We start from the raw sequence: 19060 nt of genomic DNA on the forward strand, positions 1-19060 counted from the left end.
GATTCTTCATCTTGTTGCGAGTTGACTCCTTTGTCTTCGAGTTCCACGGTAGTTTCTCCTTCGGTGCATTGATCTAAGAAGGGGTTCAAACGAGATAGAATGAGTACGAGCGTACTCAGCAAGTTCATATTAGGAAATATGTGTATCATGCACTAGCTACAGCCATAGACCAAAAAGTCATAGGCCAATGCAAGTTTTTGTAAACATTTCTTCAAAAGGTTTATTTTATTCTGAAAACTATGCCCGTCAGTCTTCACAGGTTGACCAGAACTTCATGGAGTTCCTTTCCTGCCGCGTTCGCAGTTCCCTTCCGGAACAGGGAGTGACGGTCACAATTCAATACACTCTGCGGAGGTGCGTTACTTTTCCCATAAGAGAACTTAACCTTGTTGCCAACCAAGTCATGAGCTTGTCCACACTTCCTTTGGTGTGAGGTCGGGTATAAGATCCAAGCCCACACCGCCTTCTCCGCGATTGCAAACCCACCCTTTTGTCCACCCGCACACCTCCGGTAGACTTCCCCAGATAATACGGCTTTACTCATGGTGTACTTTGGACAATCCTTCATAGATCGTAGAGCCATCATCACTAATGGATGGGGATTTAAAGGCTATCCCAACCTACGGCGGTGCCTCCAACACCCGCCGGCTCTACCAATCCGTTGGCGTGCAGAAAGGAAAAGATACGGCTGGCTTCCCCAGAGCCATTATAGATCTCATGGTCAACGCGGTTTGTACGGCGCTAGAATCACTCGACGGCATTGGTAATTAATCCTAGGTGATATAACCCATTGCAATGGAACCTCCACCATATCAACACATACCATGGTTCCATTGCCCACCACATAGTCATATTCATAATTGTAAAATAATACTTTGCTTTTCAATGCATGAGTGATAAGTATAGTACTTTGCATATAGTTTGATAAAAATAATCAAATGACATGAGCAAGCGATGAACTTGCCTTTCTTGACTGCAAGATTATGCAGGCAAAAGCTTCGATACGTGACAACTCCAAATGCTGAAATACCATCATCGTCTGGTAAGGACAATGTTTAAAGAACTGACAAAGATGCTATAATGCATAGTATGAGATGCAATCGTCCCGAGCGTAACCTAACCTCGATGATTTAAGATGTATGAGTTGTAAAGATTTCTTTAGGGTTGGTTGCACTTTTAGAATGGTTCTCGAACAAGGTTCTTATTAAGGTTGGTGATAGTAAGATCATAAGCAAGTAATATGATGCAATATAACAAGCATACACACAAAGGATAGTAGTGGAATGAAATGTAAAGAACAGTTGTCAATTTTAAGTTTTATAGGACATGGTTGATGATTACTTATATTATACTTCAAAAGAATAACTTTTGAAGAACATGTTGTTTAAGTGATAATAAGTATTTTAAATAAGAACTATGGCTTCTATGGTTTGATTGATATTTGTACTTCAAAAGAATAACTTTTGAAGAACAGGTTAAATAAGAATATGAACTACTATACATAGGAGCTATGGCTTTCTAGGGTTTACTATTGGATTCATTTAGTTCTCTAATAGGAACTAGTTGGGTTCTTAAATAGAACTGGTTTATATGTAGCAAGTATTGGTAGGGTTATTACTATGGTTTCTTTTAAGCATCATACCAAAGGATACTTATCAAGATGTTTGCTATGAGTTAGGGTTTACTATGGCTTCACAATTGCTTCACTAAATAATCTCTAATGGTTTCTAAGCTATGGTATAACTCCTAAAATGATAATGGGTTATAGAGTTGTGGTTACTAATTACTTTGAATCAAAATTAGTAATGGTTTGACATTTTATTAATCTTCACAAGATTAGAGTAACTCTTAATTAGGTTTAATTCAGAGATAAGGGTTTAACAATTATTACTAGGTTTTAAAAATAATAACTTGCAAATTAAAATTATTTAAGTTCACAATATTTAAGTTACTAAATTAATATTGGCTTCTAGTATTTTCTTGATTTATTATTATTTAAGAAGATAGTAACTTACAATTTTCAAATTAGGGTTTATGAATTACTATTAATAATTAAGTTAGTGCAAATATGGTAAATAAAATTAATCTTAACATTTTACTTAGTTACTGAATAGTTAAAATTTAATTTTTATAACTTCACCAATTATTGAATTCAACTTGCATGTTAAATAATTGAAATGGCATAATTAATAGGGTTAAAAATAAGTGAATTTTTATTTTGACACACATTTTTGTTTTATATTTTATTTGAGTAGAGTTTAGTTTTGTGAGCATTTTGATATATTATTTGCATTTTTCTGAGTTGAAATGAAATTTCTATGATTTTGCAAAGTTTCGGTTATTTACGGAATTTGAAATTTGACCTAAATACTAAACATACCCGTTCACTGCTACCCCTAGACACAGACAGGTGGGACCATTGACTCGGTCAGTTGCCACGTTGGCAACGACCAGTCAACACGTATGTGGGACCCCACTGCCACGTTGGCAACGACGACGGCAAGACGCCGGCGACCAGGGGACGACGGCGCCGCCTCTACGGGGCTCCCCAAGATGCGCGGATGGTTGCATTCGAACCGTGATTTGATTCCGAGCGGGATAGTATCAACGCCACCACCTGGAGGTCACCGGAGTTGCTCCGGCGAACTCATCTGCGGCGGCGCAGTACGGCCAACCAATGAACTAACGCTAGGATGCACTCTAGGAAGCAAGGGATAGCTCAATCGACGCGCCTGCTCACCTTGATGCTTCCCAGATGCCCGACGGAGTCTGCCGGAGACGAGAACGACGATGATCTTCATTTTCCCGCGAGATGCCGAGGAAAGGGAACGATCGATTGGCGACCGCTGAGACCCCCTCTCCTCGATTCCTTCCACGAGGATGCTCCCTGAGACACGGCGCATTTCCTCGACCTAACGGTGGACTCCGGGTGGCTTCTATCGACGGCTAGCCGGAGAAGGACTGCCGGTGAGCTTGGTCAATTGAGAGAGATAGAGGGTGACGCGAGAGAGAATGGATGGGCGGCGAGACATTAGGGTTTCGGTGCGGAGCTGCGGGCGTATTTATAGGCCACGACGAGGTCTAGTTCGTCATCTCGCCGGCGGCGAGGGTGGAGATGTTCTGGCGATGGTGAAGTGCATTTGGGCACGAATCTTGATGTCTTCGGATAGGCTCGGACGCGAGGACGATAGTGTGGAGCTTTAGAACCTTCTGCGGCGTCCGGGGCCGTCCCTATCGCCAACGGTGAGGTGGCCGGGCTCCTCCTCTGCGCTGTCGTCTCCGGAGAAGAAGAAGGAGACGATGACTTGCCTCGCACGAATTTTAAAGCGAGCCGAAACGGTATCTGGGCTGTTTCGTTATGGGCTGGAGCTGGCGACGTGGGCTGCGGTGGCCTGCTTCGGTCAAACAGTAAGCTCCTCTCTCTCTTCTCTTTTCTATTTTATTTTTTGTTTTCTATTTGTGATTTGAATTCAAATTTTGATTCGGTTTTGCTTTACGAGGTTCAAAAATATTTGAATATCAAAACAATTTGATAATGCCATCTACTTGTATTGTTTTATTTTCAAACAACTATTATATAATTGATCTATTTTGTGTTCTTATGAGACACAACTCAAGTTTTTAAATAGATATGATTTTAAGGTTTATCTCAATTTGCTTGTTAACTAAGGAATTAAATTTGTTTTAATTGATTTGAAATTTAGAACATGTGCATGGTGAACACATGATTAGGGTTTGCTAGTACTTAGCAGTATTAATGGTTCACATATATTTTGATTATGGCTAAGGTTTAACAAATGGTATAGGGTATGGAATTGGTTCATGATTTTATGTGGAGAATTATTCCTAAGGTTTTAAGAAGATGGTTAGGAAAGTTCTATAATCACTAATCTGGTTTTAGTAAACTTTAGCTTGAACTAATTAAGATGGATCCTATGTTTATAATTAGCAAATGCATTTGCTAATGATGGTTTAATTTATAGAACACTACTTCATTTGGTCTACTAGGATGGAAAGGTAGGGTTTAATATTTTATGTGAAGTGATTCCTATGTGAAAGGGTTTAGGGTTTTGCATACTCTTTATTAAATTGCAATATAAGTAGGCATGAGGATTGGTGCAGGTTAACTACTAGTGATATGCTTATTATTTTATGTGATAGATGAGATCTAGTGATCCTATGGGGTTAACTTATCATTTATATCTACAAGGTATAATCATGCATTAGACAAGATCCACTCATTCCTCACTAATCCCTCTTTAATATTCCTCTCATCACACTCATCCTAGATTCTTAGGGTTTATAATTAATACCAAGTTGTGATGATTATAGAATTGGTTTGCTAAGGTATTGTTATTGAAATAGGGTTCTCACTTCTAAGATCAAATATTGACTTGAACAACTAGGATTAGTACTTCTCTAATATTCTTGTATGAACATGGCTATGGTTAGTATTATAACTTCTCTCACTTCTCAATGTCTTGGAATATCCTAAGGTCCTACTCAAGAGATGATGATATGATCCTCTAAATAGATGGTTTCCCTAGGAATTCTACCTTAGTATCTTCACGTAGCTTGTTCTTCGGAAATCTGATAAACCTACATCTTGTGGTATGCCTCCACCTCCTAGCTTCTTCATCTTGATCCTAACTAATTCACATGGAAGGTCTCAAGTGTTTGGTTTCCTTGTAGCATGGTACAAGATGCTCATATGGATGAAGGGTGTGGCTCTATTTATAGGCTTGGGCAAGCTCTAGTATCATGACACATAGGTGGTGACTCTTGTGTTGGTTTGATGAGTAAGGTGCTTGGGTGTCATGCTCTCATCCATAGCAATCCTTTGAGCATGAGGTGGCAAAGCTTGGAAAGCAAGTCATGTAGATATTTTTCTCCTATGTGGCAAGATCATTATCCTCTCATATGATTTATTTTTGGATAGCCAAGTGGCATTTGTTACTAAATATCTTGTGGATGGTTTTATTATTGTGGATGAGTCACTATATCATATTGGATTGGATTTATATTATAATATTGATCAAAAGATCAAGGTTGAAGGTTATTCCTCAAATTTGGATAGTTGGTTTTGATTTCACCAAGGCATGATCATATGAGTTTCAAAGTACTCATAGTCAGTTTGATTCAAATAGTTTGAACTATAAATCGTAATGTAAATGGATTTAGTTTTATGATATTCCATATACTTAATAAGTTATGATTTAAATAAAAATGTGTGGCTTTTATGCACTTTAGACCCTGTGGTTTACCTTATTTGGTAATAAGTTTAGAAGTGAATTAATTTACACACAAAGGTAGTTGCTAACTTTTAAGTGTTAATAAGTTAGGGTTTGATTCTTAAAGAATGTGTTATTGTAAATATAATTCCATTTGATCTAATCCATAGATCAAATCATCTCTACCCAAAACAAGGTTCTAACAAAGATCACAGTGAAGTTTATAGCGCTTGACTTGTTGATCTACTTCAATTCCAGCAAGTCAAGTGAAACTTCGATTCATTGTGGTAAGTTTTATTTGAAGCGCGAAAATTCCCCGGATTTTCTATGCATGAATGCAATGCACACTTGGGTGTTCTCTCATTTTGTAGCCTCTAAACCTGGGATATTACGACCTCTCCCCTTAAACCGAACTTCGCCCCGAAGTTCGAACGCTCTCATGTTTCGGAATGTTGAAATGTCTTGAACAGATCACCATACTTCAACTCCATGGTGATCACACTAGATATAGTTGAATATATCGCTCGTCCAGATCCTTCCTGGATTCTTATGATATCTGGCACTGATACTTTCTTCAATTCTATGATTTCTTCCAACACTCTAAGTTTATAGGCTTACTATCCAAAAATTCTTGGATTAAGACATCTTCTTATGCTAATGGACTTTGCTAATGGTTGTGGTGACATCTTCCTATTTAGGTACTCAAAGCTTGGTTCTACCAGCTGTGGTAATCCAGCTGCGGTGTAATATGGCACTACGATTTAACAGCTGCGATACTCAAACCTTAATTTTAAAAGATTTATTTAAGGTAGGGTATTGTTTTCCCTTACTACCATAACGAAAGTAATGGTACTTGGTAAGGTATTTACAATAGGTATGGTCCTGGTGGTTTTATTCCTACGAATGGATTAGACTCATTTAGTCCATCCAATCATGGCTTCTAGTTTATGATAGTTATCCTCCTTTTGGTTTCTTTTAGGTTCCATGAAAGGAATCTTTCTAATAGGCTTATGTTTTGGTATGGTCAATCTCCTTCGGTCTTAAGCCTTCTTAAGCCTTGATTGTCTTCCGACATCTTCTTCATCCAACTTCCTTATCTTAGACTTACTTGAGCTCTTTTACTTCTGAGTAATTTAGTAATTACCCACTCAAGTGAGGGTCTAACCCTTACTTCTTCAATATATAAACCTCGGCTTCGAGTCTGACAATCTCCTGAGAGTACTTTTATATGGGTACTTCCCAACAACCTTATAAAAATAAGATCGGACTTCCTCTCAGTTCAGACCTTTTTCTCCGTCTATCATACTCCAAATCATATTTTAATACTTCTCCTTCAACCTTCCTCTCCCCCTTGGAGTTTACTAATGATCTTCAAACTTCCTTTCTTCTAATCATTAGACTCCAAGGTTAGGTAGTTGGTTTAAGTCTAGTTTATATTTTGTACCTTTCTAAAGTCTCACGAAGCATTCTTTGTGGTGTATCCACTCAGTTGTGGGTATCCATTATGAATCCTCCAATTAAAAAATTTACCAGCTACGAGATACCAGCTGTGAAATACTAGCTGTGGAATCCCCCTTTCTTTTAGGTAAAGAAATGTTCAAGCTGTGGCTATCTGGTACCAGCTGCAGACTAACTAGTACCAGATGTAGCTTATTGGATACCAGTTGTGGCTATGTTGTGGTTGTCAATATCTACCTACCAGCTGTGGCTATTTACATAGCTTTAGTTAAGATATACCTCCCTTAACATTCTTTCTCTTCATGGTTATCCTATATCAGCTGCGGTCTTATCATACCAGCTACGACTTCACTTGTCTATTTTCCTTCTTCCAGGGTTTGTTTTGCAAGAAACCACTTGTTGACACTATGAAAATAGTATTGTAAGTGACTTCGCTTGCATTCCCTTCTTCCATAATGAATACGGCTCCACTTCTACTACTCCATATTCACTATTTTTCTCACTTTTATGGTACTTCCATGTTGAAATACTCCTTGATTAAGGATAAAAGTGAGTTTTGATTGGTCTTTCCTTTAGAGTATTGTGGTTGCTTCCCACAATTTGACTTCCTTCATTTAGTGAACCTTCATCTTTTCTTCAAAATCTCCGAATTCGTCACTTCCTCACACGAATACCTTTACCCTCTAGACCTATAACATCAAGTAAGAGCTTGATATTGCAACATGCATTTGCATATCAAAGTCAAACTTCATGTATGGATCTAGTCAATCAATGAAGATTCAAGAAAATCCAAGAAAATCCAGCTTTGTGTTTATAATACACATCCTTATATGCCTGAATATAATAATTGGGTAAGACATCCCTAAACATCAGGTTCAGATGTGTAGTATATAACACCACATAAGATAGGTTTAGGTCGTGATACTTAGCACGAATACGTGAATTTCTACTATTTGTCTCAAAATTTATCTCAATTGCACATTTGTAATGAGACAACTTGAAACAAAATGGCCTAGGATAGTTGAAGTTAACCTATTTTCTTTGGAAGTACTAAAAATAGTATACCATATATATGTGCTATTGAGGACTACTTCCTATAATACAATTAGTTCTAACATGTCTACTCTAAACACATGATTGTTTAGAATATACCACCTATAACTCTAGGATTTCTCTATGTAATATGCTCTAAATAAGCCTTCTTTAAATTAAGGACTATGGTTTTAACATACTTGGTACAGTTATTAGGATTTTAAGGCCTAAGCTTTCGAACTATTCCTTAAATCCTACTCCTCATCATACTTCTGTTAACGTACTTATGATGTTCTACTCCCTCACATCATGATTCTCAAGTGAATCATATATGGTTACCAACTTTACCATGAAAAGTAAACTTGGATAACTCCTATCACTCTTCCTTACTTCCTATGATTGTCTCATCGTAGACATATACTACCTTATATAACTTATCTCCCTTACTTAACATCAATCATTTGACATTTTAAATGACTCTTACTTAACCATAACATGACTTGGTATACATCTTCCAATAGGATATCTTCCTTATGGTTGTATCCTCTCTTTGGACTACCATGTGTTGTATACCAACTGTGGTCTAATACCACCAATTATCTTAAGCTCCAATGGTGTTCTAGTTATTTGGAATGAAGCAAGATAACTAATTAACTTTACTTAAGAAAATAGATAAGAAAGATTGACTCAAGTGTGTCAGGATTATTCTCAAGTGAATACCCATCTCAAGTCAAAAGAATAGTTGGTTTAGCATAGTTGGCTTAACTAAGATTCTTCCTATAGACACTACCAAACCTATAGGTCTCCTTTAAAGGGTTTTAATCCTAGGGTCAAAGCATTTGCTCGATACCAGCTGTGATGACCCAGCAGTACCACTCGCATGGTGTAGTACACAAGTCGTTGACATAACACAAGTGAAACACCGTTCCACCCATATTACATCTCTCAGAGTGGTACAACAGAAACATATGCGAGTCCAAGGTATGTCTATAGAAGTACACACGAACAGTTTACATAAGATCCACACACCCTCCTACTTTACCGTGAGGTAAAACTTCAAATAAAGCTTCAGAAGAACGACTCGTAATCTATCTTATTGCTAACTCAAGTTCAAGAGCTACTTGGCTTGCTATAGAAATCTAGCTACTTAGGTGCTAGGATTAGGGAAAGATTCCCTTCTATTGCTAGTCTAGGTTTCCATTATAACTGATGCAGGAGTTGACTCCATTGACTTCGTTGATTGGATTCTTCATCTTGTTGCAGTTGACTCCTTTGTCTTCGAGTTCCACTGGTAGTTTCTCCTTCGGTGCATTGATCTAAGAAGGGGGTTCAAACGAGATAGAATGAGTACGAGCGTACTCAGCAAGTTCATATTAGGAAATATGTGTATCATGCACTAGCTACAGCCATAGACCAAAAAGTCATAGGCCAATGCAAGTTTTTGTAAACATTTCTTCAAAAGGTTTATTTTATTCTGAAAACTATGCCCGTCGGTCTTCACGAGTTGACCAGAACTTCATGGAGTTCCTTTCTCGCCGCGTTCGCAGTTCCTTCCCGGAACAGGGAGTGACAGTCACAATTCAATACACTCTGCAGAGGTGCGTTACTTTTCCCATAAGAGAACTTAACCTTGTTGCCAACCAAGTCATGAGCTTGTCCACACTTCCTTTGGTGTGAGGTCAGGTATAAGATCCAAGCCCACACCGCCTTCTCCGCGACTGCAAACCCACCCTTTTGTCCACCCGCACACCTCCAGTAGACTTCCCCCGATAATACGGCTTTACTCATGGTGTACTTTGGACAATCCTTCATAGATCGTAGAGCCATCATCACTAATGGATGGGGATTTAAAAGGCTATCCCAACCTACGGCAGTGCCTCCAACACCCCGCCGGCTCTACCAATCCGTTGGCGTGCGGAAGGGAAAAGATACGGCTGGCTTCCCCAGAGCCATTATAGATCTCATGGTCAACGCGGTTTGTACGGCGCTAGAATCACTGGACGGCATTGGTAATTAATCCTAGGTGATATAACCCATTGCAATGGAACCTCCACCATATCAACACATACCATGGTTCCATTGCCCACCACATAGTCATATTCATAATTGTAAAATAATACTTTGCTTTTCAATGCATGAGTGATAAGTATAGTACTTTGCATATAGTTTGATAAAAATAATCAAATGACATGAGCAAGCGATGAACTTGCCTTTCTTGACTGCAAGATTATGCAGGCAAAAGCTTCGATACGTGACAACTCCAAATGCTGAAATACCATCATCGTCCGGTAAGGACAATGTTTAAAGAACTGACAAAGATGCTATAATGCATAGTATGAGATGCAATCGTCCCGAGCGTAACCTAACCTCGATGATTTAAGATGTATGAGTTGTAAAGATTTCTTTAGGGTTGGTTGCACTTTTAGAATGGTTCTCGAACAAGGTTCTTATTAAGGTTGGTGATAGTAAGATCATAAGCAAGTAATATGATGCAATATAACAAGCATACACACAAAGGATAGTAGTGGAATGAAATGTAAAGAAACAGATTGTCAATTTTAAGTTTTATAGGACATGGTTGATGATTACTTATATTATACTTCAAAAGAATAACTTTTGAAGAACATGTTGTTTAAGTGATAATAAGTATTTTAAATAAGAACTATGGCTTCTATGGTTTGATTGATATTTGTACTTCAAAAGAATAACTTTTGAAGAACAGGTTAAATAAGAATATGAACTACTATACATAGGAGCTATGGCTTTCTAGGGTTTACTATTGGATTCATTTAGTTCTCTAATAGGAACTAGTTGGGTTCTTAAATAGAACTGGTTTATATGTAGCAAGTATTGGTAGGGTTATTACTATGGTTTCTTTTAAGCATCATACCAAAGGATACTTATCAAGATGTTTGCTATGAGTTAGGGTTTACTATGGCTTCACAATTGCTTCACTAAATAATCTCTAATGGTTTCTAAGCTATGGTATAACTCCTAAAATGATAATGGGTTATAGAGTTGTGGTTACTAATTACTTTGAATCAAAATTAGTAATGGTTTGACATTTTATTAATCTTCACAAGATTAGAGTAACTCTTAATTAGGTTTAATTCAGAGATAAGGGTTTAACAATTATTACTAGGTTTTAAAAATAATAACTTGCAAATTAAAATTATTTAAGTTCACAATATTTAAGTTACTAAATTAATATTGGCTTCTAGTATTTTCTTGATTTATTATTATTTAAGAAGATAGTAACTTACAATTTTCAAATTAGGGTTTATGAATTACTACTAATAATTAAGTTAGTGCAAATATGGTAAATAAAATTAATCTTAACATTTTACTTAGTTACTGAATAGTTAAAATTTAATTTTTATAACTTCACCAATTATTGAATTCAACTTGCATGTTAAATAATTGAAATGGCATAATTAATAGGGTTAAAAATAAGTGAATTTTTATTTTGACACACATTTTTGTTTTATATTTTATTTGAGTAGAGTTTAGTTTTGTGAGCATTTTGATATATTATTTGCATTTTTCTGAGTTGAAATGAAATTTCTATGATTTTGCAAAGTTTCAGTTATTTCTGGAATTTGAAATTTGACCTAAATACTAAACATACCCGTTCACCGCTACCCCTAGACACAGACAGGTGGGACCATTGACTCGGTCAGTTGCCACGTTGGCAACGACCAGTCAACACGTATGTGGGACCCCACTGCCACGTTGGCAACGACGACGGCAAGACGCCGGCGACCAGGGGCGACGGCGCCGCCTCTACGAGGCTCCCCAAGATGCGCGGATGGTTGCATTCGAACCGTGATTTGATTCTGAGCAGGATAGTATCAACGCCACCACCTGGAGGTCACCGGAGTTGCTCCGGCGAACTCATCTGCGGCGGCGCAGTACGGCCAACCAATGAACTAACGCTAGGATGCACTCTAGGAAGCAAGGGATAGCTCAATCGACGCGCCTGCTCACCTTGATGCTTCCCAGATGCTCGACGGAGTCCGCCGGAGACGAGAACGACGATGATCTTCATTTTCCCGCGAGATGCCGAGGAAAGGGAACGATCGATTGGCGACCGCTGAGACCCCCTCTCCTCGATTCCTTCCACGAGGATGCTCCCTGAGACACGGCGCATTTCCTCGACCTAACGGTGGACTCCGGGGTGGCTTCTATCGACGGCTAGCCGGAGAAGGACTGCCGGTGAGCTTGGTCAATTGAGAGAGATAGAGGGTGACTGAGAGAGAATGGATGGGCGGCGAGACATTAGGGTTTCAGTGCGGAGCTCTGGGCGTATTTATAGGCCACGACGAGGTCTAGTTCGTCATCTCGCCGGCGGCAGGGGTGGAGATGTTCTGGCGATGGTGAAGTGCATTTGGGCACGAATCTTGATGTCTTCGGATAGGCTCAGACGCGAGGACGATAGTGTGGAGCTTTAGAACCTTCTGCGGCGTCCGGGGCCGTCCCTATCGCCAACGGTGAGGTGGCCGGGCTCCTCCTCTGCGCTGTCGTCTCCGGAGAAGAAGAAGGAGACGATGACTTGCCTCGCACGAATTTTAAAGCGAGCCGAAACGGTATCTGGGCTGTTTCGTTATGGGCTGGGCTGGCGACGTGGGCTGCGGTGGCCTGCTTCGGTCAAACAGGTAAGCTCCTCTCTCTCTTCTCTTTTCTATTTTATTTTCTGTTTTCTATTTGTGATTTGAATTCAAATTTTGATTCTGGTTTTGCTTTACAGGTTCAAAAATATTTGAATATCAAAACAATTTGATAATGCCATCTACTGTATTGTTTTATTTTCAAACAACTATTATATAATTGATCTATTTTGTGTTCTTATGAGACACAACTCAAGTTTTTAAATAGATATGATTTTAAGGTTTATCTCAATTTGCTTGTTAACTAAGGAATTAAATTTGTTTTAATTGATTTGAAATTTAGAACATGTGCATGGTGAACACATGATTAGGGTTTGCTAGTACTTAGCAATATTAATGGTTCACATATATTTTGATTATGGCTAAGGTTTAACAAATGGTATAGGGTATGGAATTGGTTCATGATTTTATGTGGAGAATTATTCCTAAGGTTTTAAGAAGATGGTTAGGAAAGTTCTATAATCACTAATCTGGTTTTAGTAAACTTTAGCTTGAACTAATTAAGATGGATCCTATGTTTATAATTAGCAAATGCATTTGCTAATGATGGTTTAATTTATAGAACACTACTTCATTTGGTCTACTAGGATGGAAAGGTAGGGTTTAATATTTTATGTGAAGTGATTCCTATGTGAAAGGGTTTAGGGTTTTGCATACTCTTTATTAAATTGCAATATAAGTAGGCATGAGGATTGGTCTGGGTTAACTACTAGTGATATGCTTATTATTTTATGTGATAGATGAGATCTAGTGATCCTATGGGGTTAACTTATCATTTATATCTACAAGGTATAATCATGCATTAGACAAGATCCACTCATTCCTCACTAATCCCTCTTTAATATTCCTCTCATCACACTCATCCTAGATTCTTAGGGTTTATAATTAATACCAAGTTGTGATGATTATAGAATTGGTTTGCTAAGGTATTGTTATTGAAATAGGGTTCTCACTTCTAAGATCAAATATTGACTTGAACAACTAGGATTAGTACTTCTCTAATATTCTTGTATGAACATGGCTATGGTTAGTATTATAACTTCTCTCACTTCTCAATGTCTTGGAATATCCTAAGGTCCTACTCAAGAGATGATGATATGATCCTCTAAATAGATGGTTTCCCTAGGAATTCTACCTTAGTATCTTCTGTAGCTTGTTCTTCAGGAAATCTGATAAACCTACATCTTGTGGTATGCCTCCACCTCCTAGCTTCTTCATCTTGATCCTAACTAATTCACATGGAAGGTCTCAAGTGTTTGGTTTCCTTGTAGCATGGTACAAGATGCTCATATGGATGAAGGGTGTGGCTCTATTTATAGGCTTGGGCAAGCTCTAGTATCATGACACATAGGTGGTGACTCTTGTGTTGGTTTGATGAGTAAGGTGCTTGGGTGTCATGCTCTCATCCATAGCAATCCTTTGAGCATGAGGTGGCAAAGCTTGGAAAGCAAGTCATGTAGATATTTTTCTCCTATGTGGCAAGATCATTATCCTCTCATATGATTTATTTTTGGATAGCCAAGTGGCATTTGTTACTAAATATCTTGTGGATGGTTTTATTATTGTGGATGAGTCACTATATCATATTGGATTGGATTTATATTATAATATTGATCAAAAGATCAAGGTTGAAGGTTATTCCTCAAATTTGGATAGTTGGTTTTGATTTCACCAAGGCATGATCATATGAGTTTCAAAGTACTCATAGTCAGTTTGATTCAAATAGTTTGAACTATAAATCGTAATGTAAATGGATTTAGTTTTATGATATTCCATATACTTAATAAGTTATGATTTAAATAAAAATGTGTGGCTTTTATGCACTTTAGACCCTGTGGTTTACCTTATTTGGTAATAAGTTTAGAAGTGAATTAATTTACACACAAAGGTAGTTGCTAACTTTTAAGTGTTAATAAGTTAGGGTTTGATTCTTAAAGAATGTGTTATTGTAAATATAATTCCATTTGATCTAATCCATAGATCAAATCATCTCTACCCAAAACAAGGTTCTAACAAAGATCACAGTGAAGTTTATAGCGCTTGACTTGTTGATCTACTTCAATTCCAGCAAGTCAAGTGAAACTTCAGTTACTGTGGTAAGTTTTATTTGAAGCGCGAAAATTCCCCGGATTTTCTATGCATGAATGCAATGCACACTTGGGTGTTCTCTCATTTTGTAGCCTCTAAACCTGGGATATTACAACTTTTCACGCAAAAAATGATAAACCATCAACAATTTGTTGTAGCCATTACTTTTCACGCAAAAAAATGATAAACCATCAACAATTTGTTGTAGCCATTACTTTTCACGCAGAAAAAACCTAATTTGTTACAAAAGCTGGTTTCAGTGAGACCTAACCAAGTTTGGCATACATGATGGCATACCTATAACAACAAGGAATATCTAAAAGGGAAAGTTTCAGAAAATTTAGGGTGAAAATGATGCCATACATGATGCTGTTTTTCGAGGTTTTGACCCGAAAATCAATTGGGTATTGTAAAGGGAAATAAAAAGTTCGAAAAATGTAAAAACGAAACAATCTATCTATCTATGTATAGAAGATCAGCTGTATGAAATTTGAGGTTATTTAGAGAAGGTAGAAAAAATCACCTTGTTAGAAAAGCTGGTTTCGACGAGACGAAACGGCATGCGCTTAAGCAAAGTGATTTTTTCGAACATCTCCAAATGACCCCAAATTTTCCATACATGATGCCATACGTGTAACAACAAGGAACCCTATCTAAAAAGTGTCAAAAAAGTTTGCCCAACCGTATAGCTCTATCAAAAAGAACCTCACCATGGCGCTAGTATAATTTTGGGATAGTTACAAACTTTCGTTACCTAACCTTCAACATGAAACTTGTTTCAAATTCATTTTGGCCTACAAGAAACAAATCCCAACTTGATTCGAGCACCACAGCCTCCAAACGATGCCGATGCCGATATCGGCATGGTCGAACGGCTATGCTCGCCGCCACCGCTAGGTCAACGTCGGGATGCACCCTCAATCCCGTCCCCTCATTCGATCACCGACACACCGGAGATACCGCCGAGGCCAATGCCGAACGTACATGCCGATGCCAATGCCGATCATGCATGCACGCCGCCGTGGGCACGGCCACGCCGACCCGCTATGCTCGGACGCCACGGACCGCCGCGAGGTCTTTCCCTTCGCCACCACACTCTCCTAGCACCCACCTATACACGCCGGAAAGGAGAGACACTAGTTTTCTCTACATTGCTCGCGTTCGTGTCCGACACGGTCAGTCAAAGTTTTGAGGTGGTCGTCGATGTCGTCGACCATTTCTTCTCTTCTTTGCATGGTTAAACGCGTCTAGTTCATATCTATCTAATGCGTCCGGTCTCGCCTCATGCAGTTCTTTGTGGACGTCGATCTCATCTCGGCACCCCGCATGCCACCTCCTCCGTGCCATCGCTGTAGAGCTCCGTTTAAAAATCTAATCCTACCCGTGTATTGCCCCTTGTATCGGCGTCATGGCCCCACTTGTCATTTGATATACCGAAGCCCCACTCGTTCGCGTTTTGGTCGTGGATACAGCGATGCTTACGGTCAAACAAAGATGGATGGTCCGACGTGTCTTTGCAGTGCTCTACGTGGCCCCACTAGTCGAAGATAACGGTCAACCGTCGGGCAACCGGCCGTTACATCACGTGTGATGGTTTCGGCACAAACGCTTGGGTAAAACTGAGGAAAAACTAAGGAGCTGGGGAAAACTGAGTACAACTAAGGACCCGAGGGCACGAAAATAGAAATCCCTTTAATTTAATCATACCCCTCTTCTTCAATATTGGTGTCGGGGTTGGTTCAGGTGTAGACCAATCATCATGATTCCGGCCTATTCTAGCCAATAATTCTTCAGTGTCGCCTGGAGTTCTTTTCCTGAAAACACAACCAGCACAACTATCCAGGTATGCCCTAGACTCAATGGTTAGTCCACTATAAAATATATCAAGTAAATCATGCTTTTCCAAATCATGTCCAGGCCGAGCTCTGATAAGAGAGCAAAATCTCGCCCAAGCCTCAGGCAATTTCTCTCCATCTTCCTGGTCAAAATTATAAATTCTCTGCAAAGCAATATGTTGAGCACTAGCAGGAAAGTATTTCCGAAAGAAAACATCAAGAAATTCACTTGGACTATCAATAGAATTAGGTGGCAAACTATTATACCATGTTTTAGCATCATCCTTTAATGAGACAGGAAAAATTTTAGCAACGAAATAAGTACGCTTCTTAACATCATCAGAAAACAAGCTACTCAGAGTAGACAGCTCAATCATGTGTTCTAGAGCACTTTCTTTTTCAGTACCACAAAAAGGTGTTTTCTCAACAATAGATATGTGAGATAAATCAAGAGAAAAATCATAATCCTTATCCTTAATATTTATAGGAGATGTGGCAAATTTAGGATCGGAGACAGCTTTATATCTAACGAGTATGTTGTGCAAGAAGCTTTTTAATATTTCTTGTACCAGTAGTAGCATTGCATTTATCAATAAAATCATCATCAAGTTCTACATAGTCTTCATCAAGATCATCACTAGAGTATTCAACAGACTCAGGTGAATTAACAGGTGTAGCAACATTCTCATTAGGAGTTTCAGTATTTTCAATTTGTCTAGACCTAGCAATTGTAGCATCTAGAAAAGATCCTAATGAGCCATCATTATCAAGCACAACAGAAGCATCATCAAAATTATAAGAGGAATTTTCAGATTCAGCAGAAGTCCAGCATTTGAAGCATGTGGTGGTGAAACAAGTTTACTTATCACAGATGGTGAATCAAGAGCAGCAGAGGTAATCAGAGTTGTACCTTTTCTTGTAGTGGATGGTAATATGGCGACTTTAGTATCGCGAGGTTTACCCATGATGGAGAATTTGCAGCGAACAATATCAATCCAAGTGAACTTGCAAATAAAGCTATGCTCCCCGGCAACGGCGCCAGCAAATAGTCTTGATAACCCACAAGTATAGGGGATCGCAACAGTCTTCGAGGGAAGTAAAACCCAATTTATTGATTCGACACAAGGGGAGCCAAAGAATATTTGTAAGCCTTAACAGCGGAGTTGTCAATTCAACTGTACTTGGAAACAGACTTGCTCGTAAGAGTTTATCAGTAGTAACAGTTTTATAGCAGTAGCAGTGGTGAAATATCAGCAGCAGTGTAACAAAGACAGCAGTAGTGATTATAGTAAACAACAGGATTAAAATACTGTAGGCACATGGATGGATGAACGGGCGTTGCATGGATGAGAGAAACTCATGTAACAATCAAGGTAGGGCATTTGCAGATAGTAATAAAACGGTATCCAAGTACTAATCAATCAATAGGCATGTGTTCCATATTTAGTCGTACGTTCTCGCAATGAGAAACTTGCACAACATCTTTTGTCCTACCAGCCGGTGGCAGCCGAGCCTCTAGGGAATCTACTGGAAATTAAGGTACTCCTTTTAATAGAGCACCGGAGCAAAGCATTAACACTCCGTGAACACATGTGATCCTCATATCACCGCCTTCCCCTTAGGTTGTCCCAATTTCTGTCACTTTGGGGCCTCGGGTTCCGGACAACAATACGTGTATACAACTTGCAGGTAAGATCATAAAACAATGCATATCATCATGAAACAATAACATGTTCAGATCTGAGATCATGGCACTCGAGCCCTAGTGACAAGCATTAAGCATAACAAGTTGCAACAATATCATAAAAGTACAAATTACGGACACTAGGCACTATGCCCTAACAATCTTATGCTATTACATGACCAATCTCATCCAATCCCTACCATCCCCTTCAGCCTACAGCGGGGGAATTACTCACACATGGATGGGGGAAACACGGCTGGTCGATGGAGAGGCGTCAGTGGTGATGATGGCGATGATCTCCTTCAATTCCCCGTCCCGGTGGAGTGCCAGAACGGAGTTTCTGGTCCGGAGACGGAGTTTCGCGATGGCGGCGGTGTTCTGGATGTCTTCTGGCGATTTCGTCTAACCCCCCGTGCGTTTTTAGGTCGAAGACGTTAAGTAGTCGAAAATAGGGCTTCAGAGGCTGGCCGAGGCGGCCTCACCATAGGGCGGCGCGCCCCCCTTCCAGGCCGCGCCGGCCCATGGTGTGGGGGCCGTGGGCCCCCCTGGCTTGCCCTTCTGGCTCCGTGAATCTTCTGGAAAAATAAGCCCTTGGGCATTAATTCCGGGGATTTTCCTGAAAGTTGAATTTCTGCACAAAAACGAGACACCAGAGCAATTCTGCTGAAAACAGCGTTAGTCCGTGTTAGTTGTATCCAAAATACACAAATTAGAGGCAAAACAATAGCAAAAGTGTTCGGGAAAGTAGATACGTTTTGGACGTATGAACCGGCATGAGCATGTCGTGTACTGTGAACACCTCCACCTCCTCCACTGTGAGGTTGTTGTACATGTTGCTGCTACTACCCCCAGCTCCGTCATCGTTGCACCCCATTGTGAGGAGTAGAGATCAGTGGGGAATTCGAGCGGCAAGACAATGCACATGAAGAACACGAGCGGCGAGGAGAATGTGCATCGGAGTGCTCTGCCTCATATGTATTTGAAAGGCGGCAGAGAGTTAGGCAAGCCGGATGGTACCACCATTAACTCAAGCATTGGAACACGAAGAGGCAACATGTGTGAAAG

This window comes from Lolium rigidum, chromosome 3 (genome assembly GCF_022539505.1).
Source record: "Lolium rigidum isolate FL_2022 chromosome 3, APGP_CSIRO_Lrig_0.1, whole genome shotgun sequence".
Taxonomy (NCBI): Eukaryota; Viridiplantae; Streptophyta; class Magnoliopsida; order Poales; family Poaceae; genus Lolium; species Lolium rigidum.